The following is a 14,238-nucleotide window of genomic DNA, read 5'->3' on the forward strand; positions in this document are numbered from 1 at the left end:
AAGCTGGGAAGGAAGGAGGGAGGGAGGCCCCTTGGCCACTGCTCCAAGTAGCTGGTCTGCAGTTGCCCCCGCGGGTTGTGGAAGCCGCTGTGCAGTCCCCTTTCCCAGCAGTGTTCACAGCAAAGCCTTTGTCTGCTCTCAAGCCCAGGCCCCAGCCCTGAAACTTCTACCTCCCCAGCTTGGCAGGCATGACAGGCCCGAGGGCCAGAATGGTACCAACACCTTGTATGGGGGCTGCAGGCCCTGGTCTAGCTGCCTGCCCCTCCTCCTGCCCTCCTTCCTTCCATGGGCAGCTGCCTGAGATGCTGTCCCAACTGTACCCCAAGGCTAGGTAGGGGAGGTGACAGGAGTCTCCCACATTCATGTTCAGATCCCTAGGAAGCCACTAGCCCATGGCACCTGCATTGTCCCTCAGTCAACAACTTACTGAGGGCGGGCAACCCCAGGGTTTCCCAATCCCACTCACCGAGGAAGGGGAGAGGAAGCTGGAATAGAGGAAGGGGCAGCCAGGAGGAGGCCGGGGTGGGTGTTAGGGTGATGGCCCTCATCGTAGAGAAGGTTGACCTGCATTTGAACCCTGGTTCTGGCTATGTGAGATGATCTGTAAGGTGCCCAGCAGGCCTGGCAGTGCCCAGCAGGGCCTTGGCTGTGGGTCCAGGCTGTCACTGGTCTAGGGAGAGTGAATGAAGTTGGCCTTCATCTTGATATCTAACACTTTGTCCAAGTGCTATTCTAAGCAATCTACACATATTAGCTCATTTAACCCCTGTAACCCTCAGAGATAGGTGCTATTACTATCCCCATTCTATATTTGAGGAAACTGAGGCACAGAGGTTTATTTTTGGTGCACATTTTCTTCTGCCAGGATGGTTGCCTTCACAGAGGGAGGGCTGTGTGTGTGCGTGTGTGTGTGTGCACGCATACCTCCACGTTGTTGGGATCTCCTGGTCACTTAGTCTAAAGCACAGCCCAGAGTGCAGGTCTTGCCTTGGTCAAGCAGTGGTCACTGGCAGAGCCAGGGCCTCACCAAGGCCTCCTGGGGCCTTTACTGCTGTTCCTTGTGCTTGGGGAGCTGGCATTTTAGGAACAGGTGTTTCGCTGTTTGGGAAGACCCTACTTGCAGCCTGCCTCTACTTTTGGGAAAAAGTGACCCCCCCCCTTGCAAGGGTGACAGCCAGGGAGGTCCCCAAGTCCCAGGCAATATACCCTACTCCTCTTTCCTGTCTTTGGAGATGCTGCCTGAGGCCTGCTCAGCTGAACTGGGGCCTCACTAGGCTTAGAGCCAGCCAGGTCCAGGTTTCCCTCCTGCTCCCTGCGGGATGGGGGAGTCTCTGATGCATGGATCCCACATACTCCACTCAACTCCTTGTCCCAGAACCCAGGTAGTCCACTTGCTAGCCCTCACCTGTATTTCTCAAGCTTCTTTTTCTTTGATCAAGCAGATAAAAGGAGTGTTGGCTTTGTCCTGGGTTCCAATTCTGACTCTGCCACTCACTGGGTAACCTTGGGTCAGGTCCTATCACCTCTCTGAACCTTAGTTTCCTTGTCTGCAAACTGGGGGCCGAAGTGCCCCCCCAGGGGAGCTGTGAGGAGCAGTGGCAATATGGCATAGGAGAACCAATGGAAAACTGTCGAGTCTGCGCAAATGGTTCTTGGGGCAGGCCCTGGACCTACTGGTGCTGGGGGAAGTGAAACTGAGCTAGGCGCAGCCCCCAGCTACTCAGAGCCTGGCTGGGGAGACCGGCCACTGTGACATGGGTGCACACACACACAACACACACACTCATGGCCATTATCAGTCACCAAGTTTTATTGGTTTATTTTGTTTTACATTTTACCAAGTGTCTCCCAGTTCATTAGCACCCCTGTTCCCAACCTCACCTGATTTTAAGATTCATTGGGGGGCTGAGGGCTGGTTTAACAGCCTTTAAGATTCAGATTTTGTAGATCTGGGGTAGGCCCAGGAGCCTGCCATCTCAGCCAGAGTCCCAGGCGATGCTGATGTTCAGGCACATGTGAGGATTTGGGCCATCCACCTGCTCTGCCCAAGAACCCAGAAACTTCCGCAAGGGATGGTTTTACAGATTATGGGACTGTTTTACAGATGAAGAAACTGAGGTTTCCCAAGGAGAACTTACAGTTCTGAGCAAGAGCCCAGTGCCTGGTGAACAGTGCGATGATACAGGCCAGAGGAGGAGAGGGGAGACAGTAGGGTGGGAAGGAAAGGCTTCCTGGAGGAGGCAACACTTGGGCCAGGTCTTCAAGGTAGGTGGGATCCACCTCAACATGAAAGAACCCACAAAGCATAGGGTTGAATGGGGTAATGTTAGGGAGAGCAAGGAGGCCCCAAGACTCATGCAGGGAAAGAGGAGACATAAAGTGGCAGAGATTGAGGACAGGGGCAAATAAGTGTGAGCCTTGGATTCCAGGTGGGAAAATTTATGGAGATTCTTCAAGCAGCTGGGAGCCACTGCTAGTTCTTCTAGCAGTGGAGGTGAGGGCCACACAGCAAGGAGTGAGGATTGCTAGAAACACGACTGGCAGAGTTCAGGGCATGCCTCTGTAGAGAGTTTCCAGTGGTTGGGGCCGCCTTGTTTTGTGATGCTGCATGAGTGACAGGGCCCTAGGAGGCAGTGCCATGTCCCCAACTCTGTGCAGACTCTGTCGAAGTGTAAGTGGAATTGCAATGAAAATGTGAGGGACATGGAGGCTGTCTGGGTTGCCCTGGGGGATGGTCTGCACATGTAAGAAGACCACGAATGAGAAATGTCTGTCCTCCGTCTAGCTCAGCCCTAACACTGATGCAGATTGTAATGCTGAGTTTTTCTTCTAGCAGAGCAGTAACTGCTGTTAGGCATCATCTTGTAGCCCTGGAAGTCGCCACTGCTGCTGACCCAACATCTGCCAACCTGACAGAATTAGATAGGAACCCAGCCCGCCCAGCTTTGGAATAAGAGCTTCACTTTTGGCCTCTGGCATCCACTGTATTCCACCGGTTGGGGATGTCAGGACTGTCTTTGCCCTCGACTCTCCTTCCAGCTTCAGTTTCCCTTCTGTGAGCTCAGTTCCCTGCAGCTCTGATGGTCCATCTGTGAGAGAGGCTGGTGTCCCTTGTCGTTGCTTTGCTCTGGGTCCTGGCCTCTGTTTCCTCCTCTCGAAAGTGGGCTTGCATTTGCACATGCCGAGACCTCTCAGGACCCACTTTGAGCTGTTGGTTTTTGTGCAGGATCCAGCAGCCTCCCCCAGCACTCAGCAATCCTTTAGGGGACCAGGAAGAATTCACTTCCAAGTCATTTCTGGAAGATGCTCGGGGAACACATTGTTTAATAAAAATTGATTTTCTAAAACTTGGGAGCTCACCTCTCAAAAAAAGGGCAAAGGTTTGTAGAGTTTTATACCATTTGGGGGGAACTTTGCTCAGATGCTGGGAACACATCTCCGCTCTCTTGCAGAGAACATGTAAGGCCCATCCTTCCTCTGTCGACCTCCCTGCCTGTTTCCTAAACGCCTGCCATTACTCTGTTACCCTGATTGAGGAGCCCTCACAGCTACAAGGTAGAAGATACTTACTCCTATATTATTGAGTGTCCCCAGAGTCCTGAGCCCTAGATGTTCTGTTTGACGAATATTCACAGTGCCAGGCCCTGTCAGGAAGCTGACCCTGGGCAACAGAGGAGCAAACAGATAATTATGGGCTGGTGAGTGTGGCCTGGCCCATGGAGCCCAGGCGTGGCACTGGGAGTCCTTGGGGCCTTTGTCCTGGAGTATTTATTGCCTGTGAGTTACTTGGGGAACAGTGTGCCAGATTAAGGGAACAGCATGAGCCAAGGTGTGGTTTAGTAGTCCCTGGGATCTTGAGTGGGCTCCAGATGGTGGAGGACAATCTGAAACTTGACTTCCAGGTAAGTGGAACAATAGTCCAGACCAAAGCTCCTTTGCTCTGAAACGGGCCGGCTGCAGACATTGCTAGTCCATCGCCCTCTGTGTCTTGCTAAATCCCAGACTGTTTCATTGTGCAGGCACCAAACTCCCCTTGAGCTCAGTTTCTAAGTTAGGGTGAGGTGAGGGTGGAGCTTGGAAGGGAGCTGAAAAAGGTCCTTCCTCATTGAGGAGAAACGTTTAAAAGAGGAACAATGAAAAAGGGGGGGCTTGTTTACAAACATTTACCGAGCTAGGAGTTTTTACACACTGTAGATGAGATTATGCCCACTTTACAAAGGGTAACAAAGCCTGAGAGAGACGACTTGCCCAAGGCCCTACAGCAGAGCGCCCTGGCTAGTGTCCATGGAGCTGTGTTTCCCACAGAGCTCTGGTGGTAGAGTTGGTTGGGAGTGGCTGGGCTCTGAGTGGGCATGGGCCACAGGTATGCCATTAGCTGGCCTTGCCACCCAGGGCCTGTCTCTCTCCAGTTTCTATACAGCGAGGGAGGGGCTGCTCTTTGTTTGTTTTGCGCAGCCAGTGAGAGGCGGGTGGTTTTAGGGTTCTTACAGCTCAAAAAGGGAAGTTTGAGGAAATGAAAACCAAGCTTTTCTTTTCTCTCCTGCCTCTTTCTGTGGCCTCCAGAAATAATCCTGGGTTCTGCAGAGCCTGCCTCAGGATCATGGCTGACCCCACCCCACCCCCACTTCCGCCAGAACCTGGCTGAGGCCTGGGGTGGTGGGGAAGCTGACAGGGAGAAGAGTGACAGGCCTTGTGGTTGGTGAGTCAGTGCCTGGAGGCTGTTGCCTGCTGACTCACCGCCTGGTGCCTGAAACCAGCCCCTGAGCGCCCAGTAGACCTCATGGCGGCCTTTCTGGTCTCCCTGATCCTTTCCTTTAGCTGAGCTTTGGTTATGGCGTTGGTGTGCGGCATATTCTGGAAATCTACTAAGTGGCATTTGGGGTCTGAGCCCCTTCAGACAGGATCCGAGAAGCCTGACTGCCCTTGGACCCGGCCTTCCTGCAGCGTGGGGCCCAGCCAGCCGGTGTCATGAGACTTCCTCCTTGAAGCCTCCCTCTTGACTCAGACGCATGCTCCTGTCCTTAGGAACTTGTAGAATAATTTCTGTTACTTGGATAAAACGAGCCCCTCCCCGTCTCTGACATTAGCACCTTGAGGGCATGAAGGTGGCCCTGTGCCCCTTGCAGTGGGCCAGCCTCGCAGTGGGTGCACAGCCAGCGTGGGACAGTTGGGGCTTTTCCTCCTGACCAGCTGCAGGTGAGTAAAGGCCTGCTCAGTGCAGGGAACTGACTTGTCTGAGATCGAATAGAATCTAAGGCTGACCCTGTTCTTTCCCAACCTTTGGGCTTCACCTGTGGAGGGGTGAGGGGTCTGGACTTGATGCACGAGAACATTTTCTTCTCTGTGTCATCAGTCTTGTGGCCCTTGGCCCAGGGAAAGGAGTTCCACTGCCTGTCCTTGGCTGGTACCTCTTTGCAGCCACCTTCAGCCCATCCCAAGGGACTTGGCTCATGAAGAGGAAGCTGGATGGCTCTGGGTTGTCCGGGGTAAGAACCCAGGCTCTACAGGCCCCCACTATAAAGTTCCCACTAGCAGCTGCTTACAGGGAAAAGCCCACCGTTCGCCGTCAAATCCCCTCCCAGAGTGGGAGGGAAGGGGTTGGCCAGGTGGTCAGGGACAAGCTGGGACTTTTAGCCGAATGTCTTGAGCCTTCAGTGGGGCAGAACAAAGCTTTCAGGGGCTTCCACCACCCTCTGGATAAATCTAGGTTCTAACCCTGGCCTCCAGGCCCATCTCCTTTCCAGGTCACCTCGTGCCCTGTCCCCCCTTTTTGTTCCTGGCTTTCTCTGTTCCTTTACCGTGCCCAGTGTGGCCCTTTGCATATGCTGTTCCCTGCTCTGAGAACACCATTCCCCCAGATGTTTGCTACAGTATAGTTAGAAGCACAGACCTTGGAGCCGATCGTCTGGGTTCAAGTGAATCCCAGTGGCGTGACTTTGTGCAAGTGACATCACTCTCTGGGCCTCATTCTTTCATCCAGGCTTCTAAGAGGAATAAATGAGTTGGTGCCTGAGTGGGATGGCGTGGGACTTGCCCAGAGCCAGTCCTCAGTGAGTGCCTGCCGTTATGAAACGTCACCCCCTCACGGGGCCTCTCTGACCACCCGTGCCCCCGTCACCTACACCTCACCCTGCTTGGTTGTCTTCTACGGGCTGGCTCCAATCAGAACTATTAATTCATGTACGTGTTTAGTGTCCGTCTCCCCTTCTGGAATGTCAGCTCCTCAGGCTCATGTCCACACCCCCAGTTCCTGGAGCCGTGCCTGGCACCTGGGGTAGGTTCTCAGTAAATGTTTATCCAGCATTCGCTGCTTGCTAAAGCCCCCTCGCTCTGATTTTCCTCCGGACATCTGAGATGCAGAGGGGAAGTACCTGCCCTGCGGGACCCAACGGAACCGAAATAGGACCAGATCTCTGACTCCTAGCCCGCTTTCCTGTTTGGGGCATGATTGTGCCAGCTCACCTTCACCTGGAGTCGGGGCGCCCAACCATTCTGTCCTGGCCTCCCTGCCCTTCTCCAGGCCCAGCCCTGCCACAGGGGAGCCCCCTCCGGCCTTCCTCCCCCGCCTCCCCGCCCTGCAGTTTGCACGTCCTACCCTTTGTTTCATCTCTGTTGCCCGCCTGTGGTCTCTGGGCTTTGGGTCAAGGCCTGCCATCTGCAAGGAGATAAGAAAAATATTTGGACCCAGTCCCCAGACCTTTTACCTGCAAATATCTTTGTGAGGGGACAGGGACAAGGTGGCTATATACATCAGGCTCACATCCTGCCCTGCTCCCCACCAGCATTGCCCCAGAGGCCAGTGGTTTGCAGATTTTGTCTACCTTTACACGCTTTTTCCTTTGCAAACCGTAGAACAAGATATATGACCTGTTGTGGTGAGTCCCTGTATAGAGGTCACACTTGCTTAGGATAGTGTGGAGTCAGGATTTGGATGCAAATCTTGGACCATTGCCTAGTGGCTGTGTGAGCTGGGCCAGATCTTCCCCTTCTCTGAGCCTCAGCTTCCTGATCTGTGAAAGGGGAGGCTTCTTGAGGCTTTGGGGAGAAGTAAAGGTTTCTGTAGGCTAAAGGCTGAGCCTGAGCCAGGCGGGTGCTCTCAGCGGAGGTGGGGGGTCTCTAAGGGTAGACCTGAACTTTTGTAGGGTGGGAGTTGTAGTTAGATTAGGGGAGGGGGGGACCTTGCCCACAGACACTGAATCCCAGATGGATGACAAGCCCTGTCCCCAGAGATGTCATGCTGAAAACAATTCCCCAAACAATTCACTTTCACTAGGACCAGAATATTGTCGCTCATTGTTTTGGCTTTGTTCCGGGCAAAACAATGCCAGGCTTCCTGGATGACCTCACTGGGGCCAGCCATCGGGCCTATGAGGCTGGGCTGGTCAGCATGCCTTTTGCTGTGGCCGCCTTGGGTGACCTGGGGCAATGATATGAGCAAAGAGCTCAAACCGTGTTTGTATTTTGCCCACACAGTGTTTTAGAAATTGGAAGATGTGTATGCCCATACGTCTCAGATTTCAACCTCTCTTGAGAAATTGGAGGAGCTGGCCCCCGTGGGCCCCAATCCCAGTAGCTGGAGCTAAGAAGAGCTGCCTGCGGCTGGAACCCGGGCTCCCTTTTGCCACAGTCCCCACTCTTCCCTGTGGCCTCCCCACTGTACTCCTGTCCTTTGCCTGCCAGGCCTCTGGAGCCTTTGAGCTTTGAGACCTTAAACTTGTCATACCTGTTAGCCTGTTAAGAATAAATAATACAAGATAGAAGGATATAAATCACATGACTCAATCAAATGATTAAGTCTTTTAAAGATGTACCTTTATAAGAAAAAGAAAAACAACTGTGATTAATTTCTACTTTTCAGAAACAGCTACCTAGGCAGAGAGTAAAATAGTGCTCTTAACAACACAACTCACTTTTGGGGGGAAGGGTGCTTAATTGTTAAATGTTTTCTCGGCCAGGATGGTGTGTGGCAGACATTACTAACTGATCCCAGACCTCCTTCTCACTGAGCCTGTCCCTTGCCTGGAATCTGTGGAGACAGTACTCGCAAGAACCCCTTCAAATCCGGCAGAGAAATCTGGGAGCTCTCTCTGTTTTCTAGAGGAAGCCTCCCGTCCATAGCACTATCCGTTCTGCCCTAGTCCATGGGGTTTCATCAGCCTGCCCAGCTCACCCCTGTGGCCCTGGGCACTAACTGCTCCCCAGGTCCCTAGGCCCTGCCCCTTCTCTGTCATGTGGCCCTTCATTTCCCTGTTTGCCCTTGCCTACTTCCCTAATTTGTCAGCCCTGTCCAGTGGCTTGAAGTTGGCTTAAAGGTGCCAGACCCAGTTTTGCTTTGTGAATTTGCTAAAGCCCAGTGGTTGAGAACATGGAATTTAGAAGATAAAACAGACCTGGGAGCCATTTGAAGCTCCAGTGGCCTTTTACTTGCCGTGTGACCCTGGGCAAGTAACTTCACCTCTCAGTGCCTCATCATCAAAACAGAGATGCTAATAACATTGAGGGGCTTAGAAAATGCTTGCAGATCCTTAGCACGGTGCTGAATAAATGTGTGCAGTCAGTGCCCAATAACTGCAGCCTTATTTCGTTTTCTCTTTTTTAAACACTCAGGATATAATGCCTGCCACATAGCATAATAGAGTCCCAATGTGGTCAGCTATTTTCTTCAATAATAGCTAATATTTATGAATCACTTAGTATGTACCAGGCCCTATGCTGAAAATTTTATAGGAATCATCCTATTTAATTCTTGTGAGGTGAGTTTTATTTTTACCCTCATTTTTTAAAAAATGTATCTTTATTGATTTCAGAGAGAGGAAGGGAGAGGGAGAGAGAGAGAGAGAGAGAAACATCAGTGATGAGAGAGTAGTCACTGATCGGCTGCCTCCTGCACGCCCCCGACTGGGGACCAAGCCTGCAACCCGGGCATGTGCCCTGACCGGGAACCGAACCGCGATCTCCCAACCGGGCCTTACCCTCATCTTTTTAACGACGGAGGAAACAGGCACAGAGAAGGTAGTCACTTGCCCCTGGTCACACAGCATAGTCATGACCTCAGACAGCTGAGAACACTGGCCCTGGAGTGAATAGGGAGACTGGAAAGGAGGGCAGACAAGGATGTCAGCAGTGTGCTTCATTCTACGGTGAGCGTATCAGTCCGGGGGTGGGGGGCACTCAGACCTCAGGTTTGCCCATTTGTAAAATGGGTCTGTCACCCAGGTCTCCTTCCCCAGTTCTGGGATGCTGGGTGCTGCTTGCTTAACCCCCAGAGGTTTGCTGAGAAACAGCAACTGTCCAATCGATCTTAGAGGCCAGCGATGTGATAGGACCTTTTGAAGTTGGAGGCAGTATTCCAAAGAGGAAATAGAAAAGGTGCCTGTCCTCTTATTTAAAAACATGGCAGAAGCTCCTGAGTGGTTAAGTCAGTGACAATTAGAGATTTAAGTCATTGTTGTCTACAGTGTAGCTATGTGAGAAGCTCTTTACTTGAGAAGGTTCAGGTTCTTCAGGGGAGGCTGAGACAGAGAACCCCCCAGCCAGCAGCTGGGCAGCTTGTCCTAGAAAAAGAGGTGAGGGCTTGGTTTTCCCACATCCTTGGACCGAGGTGGCAGATGCTGGGGGAGACAGCCACAGCAGCATCTGCAACTCAATTCAGTGCCCAGCTCGCTGGCCCGTGGGCACCTGGGCCCAGAGGGAGTAGGAGGGCACCGGAGGCAGGCAAGATGCCCAGTCCCCAGCCCTGCACTGCCGCTCCCTCTGTACCTCTGCAGTCCTTTCCCCTCTGGCCTCAGTGTCCCCATCTGCTAATAGTACAGAGGCCTCCTCCTCTCTGAGCTTTGCTCCAATGCCTAAGACCTTGGCCAGACTAAGGCTGGAATCCTGGCTCCAGTCCCCTTCCCTGCTTGAGCCTCAGTTTCCCTATCTGTAAAGCTGAAAGCCCCTCTACAATGAGGACCTTTGAAGAGTGAATAGAAAACTGTTTCAGACAGCTCAGCACAAAGTAAAATCTTAGTAGTTTTCAATTAGGGGGAGCAAAGGAACCTCTTCTGAATCCACAGTGTCACTGCCACCAGGTTGAATCTGTCCAAGTATGTGCCAGAGCTGACCAGGTGATCTTCGTGTCAGCCTAAGGGCACAGCAGGTTCTGGCTTCAGCTCCTGGAACAGAGACAAGGAGCTTTCAGCTGGGCAAGGAGGGAGCCTTCATCTTGGAGCCTCTTTATCAGAGCCAGTCCTAATCGCTTGTAGCTGTAATAATCAAAGAGGAAGCTCTTAAAATGGGGAATTATGTATCACCTTCGCTACAAAATAGCCCTGGGCCTGGCGCCAATGAAAACAGCTCTGGCACAGGCCAGCAAGGCAGCGCCTTCTGGGACGCCTGTGGAGGGAGCTCGGTCCTAAGCACTGAATTATGGGGTGGGCTGTTGGGGGTGATGGAGAATTAGTGGGCCTCCCTGAGTGTCATCTGGGATCAGGCTGGGCTGGCAGAGGGACAGCAGGAAGCAGAGCCAAAAATTCAGGCACATCATGGTCACTGTCACAACCAGTTTCATGACCTTGGGAATGTCACTTGGCCTCTCTGGGCTTTTCTGATTTCACCCTGAGTAGGATTGACCCCAAGGTCAGGTTGGCCTTGCTAATAATTATAGCAGTAATAACAACAGTAATACTAGGAGCTACTATTTAAGGAGTACTTGCCACATGCCATGTACTGTTGTAAGCACTTTCTATGCACCTCTCTCATTCAGTCCTCATAATATCCCTGTGAGGTGGGGACAATTATCCCCACTTTACAGATGAGGGCCCTGAGGACCAGAGAGGTTGAATAACTTGCCTGAGGTCACCCAGCCAAGAAGTGTCTGTCAGCTTCCAGGCCAGGGCTCACGCTCTGATTCTGGCAGGGGCCAGGCTATCATTGGAGGGCCTGGAGCGTCCATGCAGGGTATCTGAGCCTGAGTGGGGATGAACTAAATCAGTTGTGTGGGGCTAGTGTCCCAAGGAGAAGGGGCTGCACTGGGAGCCGCAGTAGCCGTGGGGAGGAGCTGGTGTTTTCTTCGGGGAGTGGTGGGGGATTGGGTGGGAGGGCATTATGATCTGAGTGTACTTTATAAGTTGCCTTTAGCTGCCTTGTTGAGAATAGATTGGAGGGTGGGAGGGTGGGCAGAGTATCGGCAGGCAGGCCTGTGAGGAGGCTGCTTCCCATGCCCTATGAGGACTATTGGGGCCTGGTGGTTGCCATGGTGACAGAGAGAAGTGGGTGGATGCCAAAAATGTATGAGCCAGATTCCACTGTCTTTCTCCTGTGGGCTTCTGTAGGTGCAGGGCTGGTCAGACACCCATAAGGGCTCAGAATGAGCCCCCTGAGGGGGAGTTGGGGTGCCTGCCCCTGGGCATGACCTCCTCCAGGCCTGAGTGAGCATTGGATGAGGCCATGGAGGGTGGCTTGGCCTGAGGGAGCCAGAGGCAGGGCTGCTGGTCTTGTGTTCTCGAAGGGCAGGTGGGCTGTGATTGTAGCAGCCACAGGTGGGACAGGTGATGGTGAAGGAGGAACCCATCTCTGGATACACCCCAGGAATGAGGATGGGGAAGCTCCCACCACACCAGGCACATGACAGGTCCCAGCTCTGCCCCATTCAGGCCCTATTCCCATCTAGGCTCGGCCACAGGGGTTGGAAAGATGGGGTCCTGAGTGTGGAGAGCAACCTGGAGGCCTCGCCTTGTAGGAAACAAGAGGCTGGAGCACAGAAGGTCTCAGGGAACTTGTTGCTACCGCTCTCCCCTCCCATGTTTCTAGAAGGTTCTCTGAGTGCCAGTGTGGCAAGTGGGGCTGGGGGTCCAGAGGACAGAGCCAGGACCCTCAGGGTAGCCATGGGGAAGCAGACCCCAGCTCCCAGTGGGGAAGAGCTTTTGTCAGTCTCAGCTGCCTATGTGAGCAGAAGCTGGCCACCTCCCCCTCCATCTGGCTGACCTTGTGAAGTGCCTTCCAGCTCTGAGACCCAAGGAGAGCCCAAGAGGGCGGAACCAACCTTTCTTGGAGGCTCAGGGGTCATTCCTTGAAAAACATCTTCACTAGGAGGGAGGTGAGTCCTACATCCTCCAATTATGCTCCCATCCAGCCAGCCCACAATGGGTCGCTCAGATAACCATCGGGGGCTGCACAAATTAACCCTGGAACAATGCTGGCTGCTTGGGCTATTTTTACAGTAGCCGTACGCCGGGCCGAACCCCCGTGTCGCCCCGAGGGAGCAGGGCAAAGAAAGGCCATGCGGATGCCGCCACCAGTCTGCGCTCTGGGAGACAGAGGAAGGGCTCAGCGAGCTGCCCGGCGGCTCCAGGAAGCCTTTTCTTGGTCTGCTCACCACCAGATAGCAAAACAATCGGGGTCCCCCACCCCGAGCCAGGGAGAGGAAGGAGGTGTGGGGGAAACAGGGGTTCTGTTGTGCTTTTGTGCCTCTGCTCCTCAGAGCACGGCCCCTGTGGGCCTGGCTTCTGGGACCAGGCCAACACGTCCCCTCTCCACACCCCAGGTCCTTGGGCAACCCCCACCTTGCTCTGCCTTGGACAGCTTTCTGAGCCAGGCAGCATGGAATGCAAGGCTCTGAGGCCCAGGGACTCACCAAGTACTGTGGTTGGGAACTGGCCGAGCCGAGGTTCTCACTAAGCACCAGCTGCTAGCAGATCCTACTCTGGGAACCATCTACCCAACGGTTCTTGCTTGATGACCTACTGTGCACCACACTCTGGGCAGATAGCAGTGGACAAGATAGGTCCTTGTCCCCAGGGAGGCACTACTCTAGTTGAGGAGGAGACAGTTAACAAGAAAGCAAGGGCATGAATCAAGACATTTTCACATAGTGCCAAGCAGTTTGACAAGACAGACTCAGATGCCCACTGAAGATGTCCTGTAAGCTGGGTGGTGAGCTGGCCCGGGTATGCCCATGTGATACGGCCGCATCTGGTCCAGCTGATGGTTGTCCAAAAGAGTGTGAGCTAAACATGGCCTGAGCTTCCATTTTTTCAAGAGAACCTAGAAATCTTGACTTTTCTCTGAAATCTGATATTTTCAGAGTTGGCCACCAATATTTGGATCATGAAGACAAGTTGTGTCCCAGGCTGCTTAGCTCTGAGCTGGTCACCTTTGCCATTGTCCTTTTCATTCTGCAGGTGGAGAAATAGGCTCAGAGAGGGGTGGGTAGACTGGCTAGCTCTGGTCCTCCAGTTCATCTGCCTTCTGCGGCCCTCTGCCATGCAGGGGTAAACCCCTGAAGGCACCCTTTCCCTCTGGGCTGGGACTCACGATGCTCTTGCCCTCAAGGCTGAGCTACCAGGGAGAGTGAGAACTCAGAGACCTGAGGAGGCACAGAAAAAAGGGCCTCCTCTGGCTGGTGGCAGATGTCCTCTAGAATGGGGTCCAAGTAGGGGTGGGCTGAGAGTCACCACAAACAGCTCCTGGAGGAGTAGGGATTTGACCTCGTTTGGGGCCTTCCATTGTCAAACCCATCAGGAGTCAGAGGACAGGGAGCCTGGATGATACAGGGGTCGGAGCAAGCCAGAGAATGAATAGAAAGGGGCGAGAATGGAGATTAACTGGCTTTCTTACATAATCCTCACCAGAGCAAAACCCTTATTTTTTTATGCTGCAGAGATGTGACTGACTAATGCATTGCAAATATATTTCATAAACATCCATTTTCCATACTTTGATGGAAATCCCATTTTCAAATATTGTTTCCATTCCGGCCTGAAACCCCATTCCTCATTCGTTTCATGTTTATCCATTCTTTAAACAGTTAGGCGCAGGCACCTCCTGTGCAGCAGGCACTGTGCTGAGTCACGAGTGAAATGGGAGCTATCATTTCTATGCAAATCCGAAATTTAGAACGAGTTTCCATTTCTAGAAAATTCAGGCAGGTGTTATTTGGAAGGTACCTTAGAAGTGCCTGGGATGTGTCGAATTTTGTAGAGATGATGCCAAGGCAGGGGTGGCTTCTCGCTTATCTGCCTGCAAGTGCAGGATGAGGTATGACATTCAAGCATGACAAAGGTGGATCCCTGGTGCTTCTTTTCAACAGTTTCTGGAGGAATGGAATCTGTCAATTTTTGAATCATTAGGTCCGTTATTGCCTAGAGGTGGGTCTGAATCACCCTGGATATTGTCAGATCAGTGGACAGACAGGGGGATGGCAGGCCCCCTGCCACAGGCCTGGGCAGGTCAGAGCTGGCCCATGTGTGAGAAGGGAGA

At 52.9% G+C, this 14,238-nt stretch overlaps 1 protein-coding gene across 2 annotated transcripts in view; it reads left to right on the plus strand.

Annotated features, from left to right (window-relative positions):
• Nucleotides 1-14,238, plus strand: part of SLC6A6 (solute carrier family 6 member 6) — an 81,938-nt gene that overhangs the window by 26,756 nt on the left and 40,944 nt on the right. The window contains exon 1 of one of the 2 annotated variants that reach the window (XM_016209879.2): nucleotides 4,870-5,196. The exons of the other annotated variant lie outside the window; for it this stretch is intronic. The gene's annotated coding sequence lies outside the window, so the exon portion shown is untranslated. Of the gene's footprint in view, nucleotides 1-4,869; nucleotides 5,197-14,238 lie in introns of those variants that run through there. 2 annotated transcript variants of the gene reach the window in all.

The sequence above is a fragment of the Miniopterus natalensis genome, chromosome 15, assembly GCF_054644295.1.
Source record: "Miniopterus natalensis isolate mMinNat1 chromosome 15, mMinNat1.hap1, whole genome shotgun sequence".
NCBI lineage: Eukaryota > Metazoa > Chordata > Mammalia > Chiroptera > Miniopteridae > Miniopterus > Miniopterus natalensis.